Source organism: Antechinus flavipes, chromosome 2 (genome assembly GCF_016432865.1).
Source record: "Antechinus flavipes isolate AdamAnt ecotype Samford, QLD, Australia chromosome 2, AdamAnt_v2, whole genome shotgun sequence".
NCBI lineage: Eukaryota > Metazoa > Chordata > Mammalia > Dasyuromorphia > Dasyuridae > Antechinus > Antechinus flavipes.
The window spans coordinates 341,983,524-342,001,793 of record NC_067399.1 but is presented as its reverse complement, the minus strand read 5'-3'; the positions used below and the strand labels follow the sequence as shown (position 1 = coordinate 342,001,793).

General features: G+C 34.9%; 1 non-coding gene across 1 annotated transcript; it reads right to left on the bottom strand.

Annotated features, from left to right (window-relative positions):
- Positions 1-2,369: 2,369 nt before the first annotated feature.
- Positions 2,370-2,473, bottom strand: LOC127552618 (U6 spliceosomal RNA). The gene has a single exon (XR_007951479.1). It is a non-coding gene; the product is annotated as a U6 spliceosomal RNA (small nuclear RNA).
- Between the last annotated feature and the right edge of the window lie 15,797 nt (positions 2,474-18,270).

Here is an 18,270-nt window from a genome sequence, read left to right as displayed (position 1 = left end):
AAGAATACAAGTTAATTAAAGGCAGCTGAGTGGCTATGAATAGAGCACTGGGCTTAGAGTCAGGAATACCAGCGTTTACATCCAGCCTCAAGACATTCACTAGCTATGATATCCTGGAACTTTGTTTGCCTTAATCCACTGAGAAGGAAATGATAAAACAACTTAAGTATTTTTGCCAAGAAAATCCCATGTGGGGTCATAGAAAGTCAAACAGGACTAAACAACTAAATAACTAAGTCATTTCCCAATTAATAAATGGTCAAAAGATATGAACAGGTAGTTTTCAGATGAAGAAATCAAATTCACATGAAAAAATGCTCTAAATCACTATTGACTAAAGAAATTCAAATTAAAAGAACTCTAAGGTATTACCTCACACCTATCAGGTTGGCTTTTATGACAAAAAAGAAAAAAAAAATGATATGTTAGAAGTGATATAGGAAACGGGGGGGGGGGGGGGGGGGGGGGGGGGGGGAGGGGGAGGGCATTAAAACATTGTTGGTGGAGTTGTGAACTGATCCAATCATTTTAGAAAGCAATTTGGAACTATGCCCAAGGGGGCTATCTGTAAAACTATGCATATTCTTTGATCCAGCAATATCACTATTAGGTCTGTATCTTCAAGAAATTTAAAAAAAGAAAAAAGGAAAAGGACCTATATGTTCAAAAAGTATTTATATTGGGTAAGGGCGATGAATTAGAAATTAAAGGGATGTCCATCAATTGGAGAGTGAATGAATAAATTATGGTATGTGATTACAATGGAATACTGTTGTGCCATAAAAAATGACAAAGCAGGATACTTTCAGAAAAACCTGGAAAGATTTACATGAATTGAGGGAAAGTGAAGTGAGCAAAATGAGGGAATAACATACACATGACTATAATATTGTACAGTGATCAAATGTGAATGACAGTTATTTTCAGTAACACAAGATCTGAACATCTGACTGCAGAATGAAGCATACTTTTTTTTTTTAACTTTCTTTGTTTCTTGGGGGTTTTTTATCTGTTTTCTTTCACAGCATGACTAATATATTATGATTTGCATCACTGCACATGAATAACCTATATCAAATTGCTTGCCTTCTTAATAAGGGGGAGAGGCAGGAAGGATGAAGATAATTTGAAAGTCAACATTTTTTTAAAATGAATATTTAAAATATAAATTTAATTGGAAAAATACAATTTTTGAATTTTTAAAAAACATAGATTGTGATCAGATTAGGGAGTTTCAGAGTTCATGAACATGGAGATGGGATATTTGTATGTTATGGTGAGATGAAGGACATGACCATCTTGTATTTTTTAAGTGGGGTAAAGGAATAATTCATGGGAAATGAGCAAATTGATGAACTGGGACTTTAAGGTGTTTGATAGAGGATCAAAATATGTTGAAGTACCTTATAATGAGGGCAAAAGTTGGGGAGGAGAGAAAAATTGTGAACAAGGCATTGAACTCTTGAATTTTTTCCCTCCTACTTCTGCCTTTGAGAAAGCAAGGAAAACAAAAGTCATTTCAAATACATATAGTATTTGAACTAGCCATGGCCAGGAAAAAAAAAGTATGATTCAATTTGCAATTCCTTCTCTATCTAAAGGCATATGACACATTTCATCATGACTTTTCTGAAACTATGGTTGGTTTCATTGTGTTAATCACAGTTCGCAAGTCTTTCAGTGTTGTTTGTCTTTACATTATTATTCTTACATTGTTCCTCTACATCTGCTCAATTCACTTTGCATCAATTCATAAGTCTTCTCAAGTTTTTCTCACACCATCCTCTTTATAATTTCCTATAGTACAACAGTATTCCATCACAAATATAATTTCTTTGACTATTTCTCAATTGAGTGCTTCCTCATTTTCAAATTCTTTGAAACTACAAAAAGGAGCAGCTATAAATATTTTTATACATATAGGTCCTCCTTTAAAAAAAACTCTTTAAAATATAGGCTTAGTAGTAATATCATTGGGTTAGACAATTTAATGGCTTTGGGAGCATAGTTTCAAATTATTTTCCAGAATGCCTGAGCAAGTTTACCACCAAGAGTATATTAATATGCTTGTTTTCCTATTGCCCTTCCAGTGTTTTTCATTCTCCTTTTTTTTTTGTCAACTTTGCCAATATGATGGATGTGAAGTAGCACCTCAGAAATGTTTCAATTTGCATTTCTTTAATTGTTAATGACATGACAATTTTTCATAAGGCTATTAATAACTTGGATTTCTTCCTCTGAAAACTGTCCATTCATTATCCATTTATCAATTAGGATAGGGTTCTTATTCTTATAAATTTGAATCAGTTCTTCATATATCTTAGATATATGAAATGAGACCTTTTTTAGAGAAATTTGCTACAAAGACTAAAAATGTGGAACGTTCCCTGAGTTTTCACATTATCTTTTCACAAGGGGTATACTAATCTCTGTATTGTTCCAGTTTTAGTATATATGTTGCCAAAGGGAGCAAAGTTTTGAATTTCTTGCAGAAAGAAGGTGAATATCCTGGATTTTCTTAGGTAATGACTACAAAAATTTTGATTAACTAATACATATGGATTGAATGAGGCTCAAAGTAGGACAGTTTACTAAGTGGTAATGCTAGGGAGAGAATTTGGAAGTGTCAGTGAGGAGAAAGGAATATCTTGGCTAGTGAATTGGGAGCAATATGTTGAAAGTGAAGCCAGTAATAGAAAAGGCAACTGTACTATTATATATAACATGTACTATATTATTTTTCAATATGTACCATTATATTATATATTATATGTATATATGGTATATATTGCTATATACACAATATACTATCATACTATATCTATTACATGGGTATGTATATGTGTATAGCTATAAATGTTTATGTATATATACTTATATGAATGTGGACATGTGTATATATTCATGTGTGTGAACATACTATATCAAAATGATCTGGTGAGCCTGTTTTCCCATATGAAAAATAAGGATATTGACCTAAAATGAGGCATGTTATTTTAATACCAAACTTCCATTTCTAAAAAATTTTTCTTCTTCTTTCCCCCATCATAATCCATTTTTGAGATATCTCTATAAGATAGGTATTCTGGATTGTGATATCCATTTTTACTATTTAAATCAGATTTTTATAACTCAACTTCCAAAAATTGTAATCTCTCTTACTCAACCAGGTTTTGCCCTTGAAAGCTAAGATGAATTTATTTCTCTGCCATGTACCCTCAACCAAAAAAGGATATTCTGTTCAAATCCTTCTGGAAACTAGAAGCACAGTTATTATAATTGATCCAAAGTCATGCAATAAGTTTGTAATGGAATTGAGGATATAACCTATATTTTTCTATACCTTCTCTTCCCATCTTGAAGTATATTTTTCATAGAATAAGAATTTCCCAAAGCAGATGATATCCCTCTGTCCTCACCTTGTCCAAATATGCCTCAGCAATTTATTTTTGATTTACCAATCTAATCCCAACCCAATCTGGGTTGGGAGAATATGCCTAGAGCCTGTGTGTTACATTGATAATAGCTGGCATTTATATAGAGTTTTATGTTTTACCATATGCCTTATATTCATTATCTCATTTGGTTCACATAACAATCCTGTGAGATCAAGTAGTAAAGGAATTTTTATCTCCTCTAATAGATGAAAAAACTGGAGCCCCAAGAGCCAGGTTTCCCCTCTTCAAAATCATATAGATTTAACAAATGTAAAGCCCCACACAAATGCCAGTTATTATTACTACTATTATTACTAATACTTTTACAATTTATTGCTGCTGCAAGTAACTAGCAGAGTCAGAATTTGATCTTATATTTTCTGGTTCCAAATCCAATATTCTTTCTACTACTACTTGAAATGTTGATCTATAGATATAGATATGTGTACATAATTCAAATCTTGAAAGACTATAAACAAATCTAGAGGAATTTTTTTTATTTTAATAAGTATTTGGATCACTTCCAAATTATAGAATGATTATAGTGGCTTTGAATGGACATATTAATTAAAAAAACATTTATTACATGCTTATTGTGTTCTAGGAACTGGAATACAAGCACTGTTGATATAAAGATAGAAAGCCTCTTTCTCAAAATTATTACATTCCCATCTTTGGGAAAGAGTATGCAAAAGGGAAAGATAACCAGGAAAGAGGGTTTTGTTCTGGGAAGTTAGAAAAAAGAGAGCAGGCAAAAAGTTATCAAAATGTGCATACCCTTTGATCCAGCAGTGTTTCTACTGGGCTTATACCCCAAAGAGATATTAAAGATGGGAAAGGGACCTGTGTGTGCCAAAATGTTTGTGACAGCCCTGTTTGTAGTGGGAGAAGCTGGAAAATGAACGGATGCCCATCAATTAGAGAATGGTTGAGTAAATTGTGGTATATGAATGTTATGGAATATTATTGTTCTGTAAAAAATGACCAGCAGGATGAATACAGAGAGGCTTGGAGAGACTTACATGAACCGATGCTAAGTGAAACGAGCAGAACCAGGAGATCATTATATCTCAACAATGATACTGTATGAGGATATATTCTGATAGAAGTAGATCTCTTCGATAAAGAGAGCTAATTCAGTTTCAATTGATCAAGGATGGACAGAAGCAGCTACACCCAAAGACAGAACATTGGGAAATGAATATAAACTGCTTGCATTTTTGTTATTCTTCCCGGGTTATTTATACCTTCTGAATCCACTTCTCCCTGTGCAAAAAGAAAACTGTTTGATTCTGCACACATATACTGTATCTAGGATATATTGTAACCTATTTAACATTTAAAGGACTGCTTGCCATCTGGGGGAGGGGGTGGAGGGAGGGCGGGGAAAAATCGGAACAGAAGTGAGTGTAAGGGATAATGTTGTAAAAAATTACCCTGGTATGGGTTCTGTCAATAAAAAGTTATTTAAAAAAAAATAAAAAGAAAAAATGAAAAAGAAAAAAAGGGAGCAAGAAAAATTGGTGACTAATGGCAGAGAAATGGTAAGATTGCCCAAATGAATGGCTAGATAGAATGTAAAAATGAAACATGAGCTATGTTTAGGGCTACCCAGTAGATACAGTGGACTAATGGGACTAATTAGCACATCTTCAGTTTCTAATCCAGAGGTTTGAGATCTATAACTGGAGTATAAAAGATGAATAAATTAACTTCCCCAGAGACTGGTACATAGGGTCAGAAAGAGGGGTCAGGAGGGCTTGGATATCATGTCCAGAATAGAGATTGTTCATCCAAGGGGAGACAAGCAGATGGAAGACTGAGAGTAAGATAACATGGATTGGCTACATGTGTTTACCAACTAACATGGAAAATCTCTTCAATAGCGATGAACACATTCAAACTTATGCACTAGCCATGTTATGTAGGACTCTGCTATGAAATGTGTAGTAAGAATTAAAGTCATTTCAGGAAGACACTAGACTTCTTTCCTGTACTTTATGGTTTGCCAACAGAAGTTTGTAATAGTAAAGGTACGATTTTAACAAAAAAATTATGATATGTTGGTCAGCCAACACAAACTATTTAAGACAACTCAAAAGAAAACACATTTAAGTTAAATTCAAGATATATAGACAAGAGAAGTAGACTAGGACTTGGAGGATATAGATTTGTGTGACTATGCCAAATACTTTTTGACTAGACATACATATAGGAGATTCTTGTTAATTGGACTAGATAACTTTTGACATACACACTATTACCTATCTCTGTGCCTTCTTTCTGTTTTTTATCATTCCAATCCATTCTTTAAGATTCATCTCTTTTATATAGAAATATATATATGTATATATGTGTATGTGCACACATGCACGTGTGTGTGTGTGTGTATGTGTGTGTGTGCGTGCGTGTAATGGGCCAGAACTCTGGAAAAAATATACTTGAGACAAGGCTTCTTACAACAAGGTGTTAACTCAGTGGAACTGATAAGACAATGATTAATAATTCTCTAGTTCAGTATGATTGATTTAATCTTACAACAAATAATGATTCCCTAATTATATAATGATTGGCTTATGCTCAATATGATGAATTGATTTAATTGTAATAGAGTATATAAACTGGAGACAAACTCAGCCACAGAAGAGAAGACTTGACCAGCCTCATAGTACAAGGCAGCCTCCTGCCTTCATCACTTCTCCAAGGACTTGGGCTGGTCCCAAGATCCTCCAAAGAGCAAGTCTGGACACTCTATTTTAGTCCACCCCAGTGTGAGGGCTCTAGAAAGCAATGGTAATTTTGTCACTCCAATTTGGGGGCTCTAGAAAGCAGGACATTACATTGAGATGTGCTGACTACTGACTGGCTGGTTGACTGAGACTGCTGACACAGACTGGGAGACTGAAGGACATAAAGACTTTGGACATCATCCCTGACTATTCTCGTGTTGATTATTCTGCTGAAACCAAGGCTGGTCTATTAATTCTAACTTCATAATATTTCTCAAATGTTCTTCCTTCTCTCTGTTAGCACTGATACTACCCTTTTACAGGACTTCATCACTTCATACCTAGACTATTGCAATAGTCTAATGATTGGTGTCCCTGCCTTAATTATCTCCTTACAACAGTCCACGCCCTACTCAGTTGTCTAATTTATCTTCCAAAAGCACAAGTCTGTCCATGTCATCCCCCTGTTCAGTAAACTCTAGTGGCTCCCAATTATATCCCAGATCAAATATAAAATCTTTTGTTTTTTAAAGTCTTTTATAACCTGACTTCTTGGTACCTTTTTTAATCTTCTTACTCTTAGTGTTAATTGCTAGGTCAAAATTAGCACAAGCAGAACTGATGCAGCCATTCTTGAGAGCAATTTGGAACTATGCCCAAAGAGCTATAAAACTGTGCATACCCTTTCATCCAGCAGTGTTTCTATTGGGCTTATATCCCAAAGAGATCATAAAAAATGGGAAAGAACTCACATATGCAAAAATTTTTATAGCCACTCTTTTTGTGGTGGCAAGGAATTGGAAACTGAGTGGATGCTTATCAATTAGGGAATGGATGAATAAGTTGTGGTATTTAAATTAATGGAATACTGTTCTATAAGAAATGATGAGCAGCTGATTTCAAAAAAGCCTGGAAGGACATACATGAACTGATGAGTGAAGTAAGCAGATCCAAGAAAACATTGTAAATAGCAACCTCAAGATGGTGTGATGATTAAGTATGATAGACTTAGTAATTCTTAGCTTAGCAATTCAATGATCTAAGGCAAGTCTAATAAACTTTGGATGAAAAATGCCTTCTGCATTCAGAGAAAGAACTATGGATATTAATTGCACATTGAAGCATACTATTTTTTACCTTTTTTGCCTTTGTTTTGTTTTTCTTTCTTGTGGTTTTTCCCTTTTGTTTCTGATTTTTCTTTCCCAACATGATTTATATGGAAATATATTAAAAATTAATGTATACCTTTAATCTATATCAGATTGCTTGCTACCATGGGGAAAGAGGAGAAAAAATGGAACTAAAAATATTACAAAAACCATCTCTACAGGTAGTTGGAAAAATAATATACCATTAAAATAAAATTTAAAAAATTGGCACAAGCAGCAGATAATCAATATGCATACTTTATTGCATCTCAGCTTTAGAGGCTGCATTGGGTGCACAATCATATACAAACAAAGAATCATGCACTAACACTCCTTTCCCTTTACTCTTGGCTTGTAGCATTTTCTAATTGAAGAATTTACCATCTGTGCAGTAGCCATTGCAACAGACAACATCAAAGACGTTGGTCAAAAAAAGTGATACAAAGAAATTCTCAAGGTCTCTCTTAAAATTTTTGGAATTGATTATGAGACATGGGAGACACTGGCAAAGGACCACCCAGCATGGTAAGCCCTCATCAGAGAAAGTGCTGTGTTCTATGAGCAAAGCAGAATTGAAGTAGCTCAAAAAAATGTGAGATGTGCAAAGTTAGAGAATCTACCCCAATGTTCACATGTTTTGTGCTATATGTGTGACTATCTGTGATAGAACATTTTGAGCTTCAAAAAGTTATCAAACTCTGCATACCCTTTGCTCCAGCAGTGTTACTACTGGGCTTATATCCCAAAAAGATTTTTTTTAAAAGGGAAAGAGACCTGTATGTGCAAGAATGTTTGTGCAGCCCTCTTTGCAGTGGCCAGAAACTGGAAACTGAGTGGATGCCCATCAACTGGAGAATGGTTGAATAAATTGTGGTATATCAATATTATGGAACATTATTGTTCGGTAAGAAATGACCAACAGGATGATTCCAGAAAGGCCTGCAGAGACTTACATGAACTGATGCTAAGTGAAATGAGCAGGACCAGGAGATCATTATATACTTCAACAACAATACTATGTGATGATCAATTCTGATGGACATGGCCCTTTTCAACAATGAGATAAACCAAATCAGTTCCAAGAGAGCAGTAATGAATTGAACCAGCTACACCCAGGGAAAGAATTCTGGGAGATGACTATGAACCACTACATAGAATTCCCAATCCTTCCATTTTTGTCTGCCTGCATTTTTGATTTCCTTCACAGGCTAATTGTACACTATTTCAAAGTCCGATTCTTCTTGTACAGCAAAATAACTGTTTGGACATGTATAGATATATTGTATTTAACTTATACTTCAACATATTTAACATGTTTTGGTCAACCTGCCATCTGGGGGAGAGGAAAAATTGGAACAAAAAGTTTGGCAATTATCAATGCTGTAAAATTACCCATGCATATAACTTGTAAATAAAAAGCTTTAATAGAAAAAAAAAATCCTTTAAAAAAATAAAAAAAACATTCTGAGGTTGTATTGTCTAATCAGCATGACACTCAAATCTAGCATAGTGATGTCATTTTGGTCCTCTTCTAGAAGGAAGAACAACAACCAACTAAAGAGTCCCCTCTACATCTCTAAAATTCAGTGATACTGGTCTACTTACTATTTTTTGTACAAAACGTTGGATCTCCAGACTGCACTGGCTGTCTTACATATATGGATTTCTTTCTCTCCTTCATCTCTGTCCCCTCTTCTCCTGGGTTTCAATTAAGTCTCAGCTAAAAACTCACCTTTTGCAAGAAAATATTCCCTTAATGCTAATGCCTTCATTCTAAGATTCCTATATATATCTTATTTATTGATTATATTTTGTCTGTATATCTGTATGTTAACTTCCCCATTAGACTTTGAACTCCTTCAGACCAAAGACAGTCTTCTTGCTGGTGTTGTTTTGCCTTTCTTTGTATCCCCAATACTTAACTCAGTGCCTCCCACATAGTAAGCATTTCATAAATGCTTGTTGACTTCAGTTGCCTTCTGAACTGCTCATTTTGGCAAATTCAATTCAGCAATTTATTAACTTATGTTCAAAGCACAAGGGATAAAGGATTTTTAAAAAGCAGGATTGTAAGTTGCTTATATTGTTTATTGTCATATGTTAATATTTTTCTTATCTCTCTCATGCATGAACAAGTTGACATTTCTATCTACCATTTCAGGCTCAGTTCAAGGGCCACCTCCATGAAGGATTTCTGATGTTCCCATCTACAAATGATCTCTCTCTGTGTGTCTCTTTCCCTCTCTTTCTCTCATCTAATTGTGTAGTACTCTCTAAGTGAAATATTTTATGAATTTATCCCACTTGTCATATCCAATCCATCTACCCTATGAACCCCTATATTATAAACTTCAGGGCCTCCCTATTATATCTAGAATCAAAAACAAATTCCTCTGTTGGGCATTCACAACTTAGTTGCTTCCTACTTTTCCAGTCTACTTAGATATTAGCGCCCCCTATGTCCTCCCTGATTCAGCCATACTAGCCTATTTTTTTCTTATACATTAGATTGCATATCTCATCTTTGTGCCTTGGAACTAATCGTTCCCTGTGCCTGAAGTGCTCACTTTAGATAACTGCCACCCGAAATGTCCCCGTGCTCCATTTCCTTTGATTCCTCTCTTGTGAGCACCTCCCATTCATGAGTTCTTTCTAGAACCACTATTTTTTGGGCGGAAAAAAAGTGGCTTTTTATTTTTCCAAATACATGCAAAGATAGTTTTCAGCATTCACCTTTGCAAAACCTTATGTTCAGGGCAGCTAGGTGGCACAGTAGATAGAGCATCAGCCTTGAAGTCAGGAGGGCCTGAATTCAAATCTGATCTCACACACTTAGCACTTCCTAGCTATGTGACCCTGGGCAAGTCACTTAACCCCAATTGCTTCAGTGCGCATGCGCGTGCATACACACACACACACACACACACACACACACACACACACACAAATAATAATAAAAACAACCAACCAAACAAAAAACCCTTGTGCTCCAAATTTTTCTCCCTTTCTCCTTCAGCCTCCCTCCCCTAAAGAGCAAGTAATCTACTCTAGGTTAAACATGTGCAGTCCTTCTAAACATGTTGCCATATTCATCATGCTGCCCAAAAAAAATCAGATCAACTGACTCAGAATTCACTTCAATCTCCTGGCCCACCTCTCCAGGTCAGCAACCATCCAGCGCTATGCTCATTCCCATAAAGAAGTAATTTCAGAACATGAGATCATTGCCCCATATCTCAAAGGACTTTGTGTCCCATTTGTTTGGAGGGAAACTGATTGTGGGTGAATGGACCCCAGCAAAATACTACCCAGTGTCTGATGGGTCCCCAGTAAAGTGTAAATTGACTTTATGCTAATCTCTGCTATTACTCCCTGATAACCAAATTTGTTTCCCTATGATATCACCAAACTTTGACTTGAGTTCACCCCTGAAACAATTCATACCTCATAGACTATTGTATTTTGCTCCCAGTCTCTGGACATTACTTATCGCGTTTCCCAGGATTTGGCCCCTGAAATTTCATCACTGGTCTGCTACACTCCCTTCTATTTAGGTACTCCTAACCCACTTTTCAAAAGATTTCTTTAACAAATTAAAAGAGTGGGGAAATAATGAGGTGATGTGGTTGGCAGAGTGAAACTAAAGAACTGATAAAAAAAAAAATATTCCCTGGAGCAAGCAGGAAGAAGGCTCTGATAATCAAAATCAGTTTAGTTTCATAATCCTACATTCTAGAAGTAACCTAGTCAGAAATCCAAGTTATTTCAAGTTCCTGAGGCTAAATTTCCCCTATAAAATAACTTATGGGCCATGACTTCGATATTGCCTTCTTTTGGGTCAGGCTGTCACTGGCATACTGTCTTGTAGTGTCTTTACCCCTACTCCATACTATGAGGTATCTCTCCTAACTCCACTATGCTTCTCAACTCTACTTTTCCTCCCTACAGCTAATTGATTTTTTTAGTATGCTAACTAAGTCCCTTTCAGGATTTAGCCTGCCAGCTAAGGGCATGCCCCAACCTCATGGAGTATTCCCTTTCTACGAGGTAATTGTGAGTTCCACTAGGGAACTTGTCTTCTATATATATATCTCCTAACTCTATTTTATATCTACCATTCCTGATAGCTATTGTACCTTTTCTTTTGTCTGTATTTTCTTCTCTTAAATAAACCTACCCTTTGCAAAAAAAAAAAAGAAAGAAAAGAAAAGAAAAGAAAGAAAAAAGAAAGGAAAAAAACAAATCAACAACAACAACAACAACAAAAGGTGAAATTACAATGCTTTGATCCACCTTCAGTCCATAGTTCTCTCTCTGGATGTAGATGGCTCTTTCCAATCATAAATCTACTGGAATTACCTTGAATCACATCACTGTTGAAAAGAGCAAAGTCCATCACAGTTGATCATCATGTAATCTTGTTGTTGCCGTATACAATGTTTTTCTTTCTTTCATGTAAGTGTTTCCAGACCTTTTTGAAATCATCCTGCTGATCATTTCTTATAGAACAATAATATTCCATTACATTCATAATATCATAGCTTATTCAGCCATTCCGCAAGTGATAGGCATCCACTCAGTTTCCAATTCCTTGCCATCACAAAAAAAGACTGCTATAAACATTTTTTGCATATGTGGGTCCTTTTCCCGTTTTTATGATCTCTTGGGATACAGACCCAGTAATGAGACTGCTGGATCAAAGGATATGCACAATTTGATAACTTTTTGAGCATAGTTCCAAATTGCTTTCCATAGTGGTTAGATAGGTTCAAACTCCACCAACAACGTATCAGTGTCCTAGTTTTCCCACATTTGCTCCAATTATCTTTTCCTGTTATTATCTTTTCTGTCATCTTAGCCAATCTAAGAGGTACATAGTGGTGCCTCAGAGTTGTCTTAATGTTCATTTCTCTAATCAGTAGTAATTTAGAACATTTTTCAGATGACTAGAAATGATTTTAATTTTACCTGAAAATTATTTGTCCATATCCTTTGACCATTTATCAATTGGATAATGGCTTATATTCTTATAAATTTGAGTCAATTCTCTATATGTTTTAGAAATAAGGCCTTTATCAGAACCCTTAGATATAAATTTTTCCCCCCAGTTTTCTATTTACCTTCTAATCTTGTCTGCATTGGTTTTGTTTGTACAAAAACTTTTTAATTTAATATACTCAAAATTATCCATTTTTCATTTCATGATGTTCTTTAGTTCTTGGGCCATAAATTTCTCCCTTCTCCACAGATCTGAGAGGTAGACTATCCCTTGTCTGCTCATAGTATCATCCTTTATGTCTAAATCATGAACCCATTTCAACATTATCTTGGCTTGGGGTGTTAGGTGTTAGTCAATGCTTAGTTTCTGCCAAATTATTTTCCAGTTTTCACAGAAATTTTTTTTCAAATAGTGAGTTCTTATCCCAGAAGGTGGAGTCTTTGGGTTTATCAAACACTAGATTACTATAGTCATTGACCATTGTGTCTTATGAACCTAACCTATTCCACAGATCCACTACTCTATTTCTTAGCCACTACCAAATGGTTTTGATGACTGGCTGCTTTATAACATAGTCTTAAGTCTGTTACAAGTAGGCGATCTTCCTTTTCATTTTTTTCATTAATTCCCTTGAAATTCTTGACCTTTTCTTCTTCCAGATGAATTTTGTTATTATTTTTTCTATAAACTTGGCAGTTTGATTGGTATAGCACTGAATAAGTAGATTAATTTAGGTAGAGTTGTTTTTATTATATTAATTGGGCACTTGAAAGTCTTCCATTTGATTAGGTCTAACTATTTATGTGAAAAGTGTTTTGTACTTGTGTTCCTATAGTGGAACTTCCATTTTAGAGAAGGGTCCAGACCAGTCTCATTGAGTCTCATTGCCTGCTCCCATATGACCCTGCTCCCACATTATCTCTTTTTCCCCTTTCCCCTCCTTGTTTTTCAGCACTGCTTTTATGTTTTGTCTTTTCCTATTAGTATATAAGTTCACTGAGGCCAGGGACCACCTTTCATTTTCCTAGTGTAATGATATTATCTCAGTTTGGCTCATAGCTTACAGGGAATCATGAATATATACATCATGAGGTCTAACATCTCCCTAATTCAAGGAGAAATGATATGTCTGTCTGAACAACTGGTCCCACTCTACAGGGCCTTAAATAGTGAAGCCCTTGAGAAATTTCATTCAATAAGTTATGGCATATGAATGTTATGGAATATGTTCTATAAGAAATCAGCAGGATGATTTCAGAGAGGCCTGAAGAGATTTACAATGAACTGATGCCAAGTGAAATGAGCAGAACCAGGAGATCATTATACATGGCAACAAGAAGATTATACAATGATCAGTTCTGATGGACGTGGCTCTCTTCAACAATATGTGATTCAGGCCAATTCCAATGATCTTGTAATGTAGAGAGCCATCTACACCCAGAAAGAGGACTGTGGGGACTAACTGTGGATCACAATATAGAATTTTCACTTTTTTTGGTTGTTTGCTTAAATTTTATTTTCTTTCTCATTTTTTCTTTTTGACCTGACTTTTCTTGTGCATCACGATAATTGTAGAAATATGTATATAAGAATTGCACATGTTTAACATATATTGAATTACTTGCCATCTAAAGGAGGGGGTTGGTAGAAGGGAAGGAGAAAAAAAATTGGAACACAGGATTTTGCAAATTTTGCAAAAACTATATGTATTTGTTTTGAAAATAAAAAGTTTACAAAAAAAGAAATTTCATTCAAGATTGGAAAACATTCATTGGAAGCCTTGCAAACTGGTACCTGCTTGTGGAAGAGAACCTCTCATAAGAGGAGAGAATTTCTCTATCTTCTCTTTCATCATCAACAAAGTCACTTTGAATCAGAGATACTACAGCTTTAAAAAATATTATATCCATCAGAGAAGAGAAATAGATATTCTAGCCTAGCAGGGGTCCTCAAACTTTTTAAATAAGGGGCCAGTTCACTGTCCCTCAGACTGTTGGAGGGCCGGACTATAGTAAAAAGAAAAATTTTGTTTTGTGGGCCTTTAAATCAAGAAACTTCATAGCCCTGGGTGAGAGGGATAGATGTCTTCAGCTGCTGCATCTGGCCTGCAGGCTGTAGTTTGAGGACCCTTGCAAGTTAGAGACAGACACATATGCAACAAGACTCTCATTCAAAGAAGGAAGAAACTTCAGGGAACATCTGACTTCTAGCTGCACAGGGCCAAATCAAGAAACCTATTATGGTCACCTAGCAGAAATGCTATACCCAAAAAGAACTTTTTGAGAACTCTATGAAGAAAGAAAGGACTTCTAGGACCTATAGTATGAGGATTTATAAGCCTGCCTATGCTACATGTACTTAAGATTATCAATAATATTTATTAATAATTAATATATCTTTAGGCCAGTCCAAAGATTTTGTGATGAAGAGATCCATCTATCCCCAGAGAGAAGACTGTGGGTTCTGAATGTAGATTACAACATTCTTTTTGTTGTTTGCTGGCATTTTGTTTTCTTTCTCATTTTTTCCCCTTTTTGATCTGATTTTTCTTGTATAGCACAATAACTGTAGAAATATGCATAGAAGAATTATACATGTTTAGATTGCTTGCCATCTAGGGACAGGGTTGGGGGGAAGAGGGAAAAATTTGGAACACAAGGCTTTGCAAAGGTCAATGTTGAAAAATTATCCTTGTATATGTTTTGAAAATAAAAAGCTTTAATTTAAAAAGTAATAATTAATATATCAAAACAGAAATATATTAATATAATAAAGGTATGTTTGTATACAATACATTATATGTAATGTTGTATATAATAATATGCTATAATAAATAATTCTTTTGTAATAATTATTAATAATATATTTGAGATTGTTAATAATTTTTCTCATTATAATATATGTATTTAGGGGAAATTGTGCCTCAGGGTTAATGAGGGATATTTTTTAAAATAATATTTTTTCCCCAATTACATGTGAAGACAATTTTTTAAAAAATAACTTTTTATTGATAGAACTCATGCCAGGGTAATTTTTTACAACATTATTCCTTGCATTCACTTCTGTTCTGATTTTTCCCCTTCCTCCCTCCACCCCCTCCCCCAGATGGCAAGCAATCCTTTATATGTTGAATAGGTTACAGTATATCCTGGATACAATATACGTGTGCAGAACCGAACAGTTTTCTTGTTGCACAGGGAGAATTGAATTTAGAAGGTATAAATATTCTGGGAAGAAAAACAAAAATGCAAGCAGTTTATATTCATTCATATATATTTCATTTTTGGGTGTAGCTGCTTCTGCCCATCTTTGATCAATTGAAACTGAATTAGCTCTCTTTATCGAAGAGATCCACTTCTATCAGAATACATCCTCAAACAGTATCGTTGTTGAGGTATATAATGATCTCCTGGTTCTGCTCATTTCACTTAGCATCAGTTCATGTAAGTCTCGCCAGTCCTCCCTATATTCATCCTGCTGATCATTCCTTACAGAACAATAATATTCCATAACATTTATATACCACAATTTACCCAGCCATTCTCCAATTGATGGGCATCCATTCATTTTCCAGCTTCTAGCCACTACAAACAAGGCTGCCACAAACATTTTGGCACATACAGGTCCCTTTCCCGTGAAGACAATTTTAAAAAAATTTTGAATTCCAAATTTTCTCTCTCACTTCCTTATTTCCCCTCCTCTCTAAGACATGATAATTGTAGAAATATGTATAGAAGAACTGCACATGTTTAACATATATTGAATTATTTGTCATCTAAAGGAGGGGTTATAGATTATACTTGTACAATCATGCAAAACCTATTTCCATATTAGTCATATTATGAAGAAGACAGAGGCCAAAAGAAAAAAAAAACATGAAAACGATACAGAAAGTGAAAAATAATATGCTTTGATCTGCATTCAAACTAACTCTTTCTCTGAATGGATAGCATTTTTTATCATAAGTCCTGTAGAACTGTCTTGGAGCATTATATTGTTGAGAATATCTAAATCATTCACAGTTGAATATCATATTGCTGTTACTGTACAGTGTTTTTCTGGGTTCCACTCATTTTCCTTTGCAACAATCTATTTAAGTCTTTCCAGGTTTTTCTGAAATCTTCCTGCTCATCATTTCTTATACCATTATATCATTTCTTACAATTATATACCAAAACTTGTTCAGCTATTATCCAATTAATGGGCAAGTTTTACTCTATGAAGATTATACAATGATCAGTTCTGATGGACATGGCTCTTGTCAGCAATGAGATGATTCAACCAGTTCCAATGTTTAGTGATGAAGAAAGCCATCTACACTCAGAGAGAGGACTGTGGGAACTGAGTGTGGTTCACAATATAGAATTTTCACTCTTTTTGTTGTTGTTTGCTTGCATTTTATTTTGCTTCTCTCTTTTTTTAACTAGTTTGATTTGATTTTTCTTGTGCATCACAATAATTGTATAAATATGCACGCATATATTGGATTTAACATATATTTCTACCATGTTTAACATATATTGGCCTATTTGCCATCTAGGGGAGTAAACTTCATTACCTGACAATGCCTAACATAGTAGATGTTTGAGTACAAGTTAAAGGAAGATCCCAGAGAATAAACTGATATTTTATATCTACATATTTTCCGTATAGTTATACATTGGCATGTTGCTTTCTCATTATATTGTAATTTCCTTGAAAGCAGAAACGACTTTGCTTATGTCTTTATATCGACAACACTTAGCATAGTCCATCTTTTATGCTACTGTTAATGTGAATTTCCATAATCATAAATCTGATCATTTCACTTCTTGATTTAATAAATTCCACTTGCCACTGTTTCTAGTACCAATTACAAGTTTGTCTGTTTAGCTTTTAAAGTCCTTCCCAACTTGGTCTTAGCTTATCTTTCCAGGTATCTTTCCAGCAATCTTTTATCTAGCTAAACTGGACATTCATGATGCTCTATCACTCCTATAATTTAGCATTGGCCATTCCCTCCGTGCCTACAATTCCCTTCTTCATCAACTCCACCTTAAAAAATCCTTCTTTTCTTTAGAGGAGTAGCTCAAGCACCAACTTCTACTTGAAGCTTTTCTCAATTTTCCCAATTTCTAGTGCCTTTCTTCTCCAAATTACTTCCTATTTAACTACTTTGTATTTATTTCTCTTTTTTTTCTGTATGTACTTATAAATGTAACTTGTGGTTCAAAGACTATTTGCAGAAGACTCCTCATTGATGGAGATTGAGTACTCAATTCTCCTCACCTGCATGAATGATGAATTGGTCAGAGAATGGGGAGGAAAAAAAAAAGATACCTTGGTCTTCTGACTTCCAGTGTAGAGAGAGAAACATTCAGTTTAAGAATCTTCAGTTCCTTGAAGGGAGAAAAAGACTTTGAGAAAATCTTCTATAATGTCCCTCTCTCAACTTACCACATTAGAAACTTCAGGAAATTTTCCCTTTGGTGAGATCTGAGAATCATTCTCTTGGTTTTTTACATTTTTCCATATTTATTCCATATATTGCCTGATAGATATATCCTCATGTATATTTTCTCTGATTTATGTTTACTAATAGTTTGAATAAATGGGTTTATTCACTAGCAGTGTTTCATTGTGGAACTGGTATATAGCTTGGTGCACTCTTCCATTAAAGAATAGCAATCAGGAATGCAGTATCAACTTAAAAATGATTTCTCTTACACTAAGGGGAAAAGATAGGTATAATTCTAGCCCACTACCCTCTCTCTCTGGGGAGAATAGAGTGGCCAGCCTCCTGCTTCCCCTTCTGGCAAGAATCAAAGTATCAAAGTCTCCCTTGGAGAAGGAGGGGGAAATGACAACAGAGACATACATTACTTCTTGCCTCCTTGCCACCATTCGCCACACCCTTTTTATACAAAATACAAAATATACAAAATGTATATATATATATAAAAGGGTGGGAAGGAGAG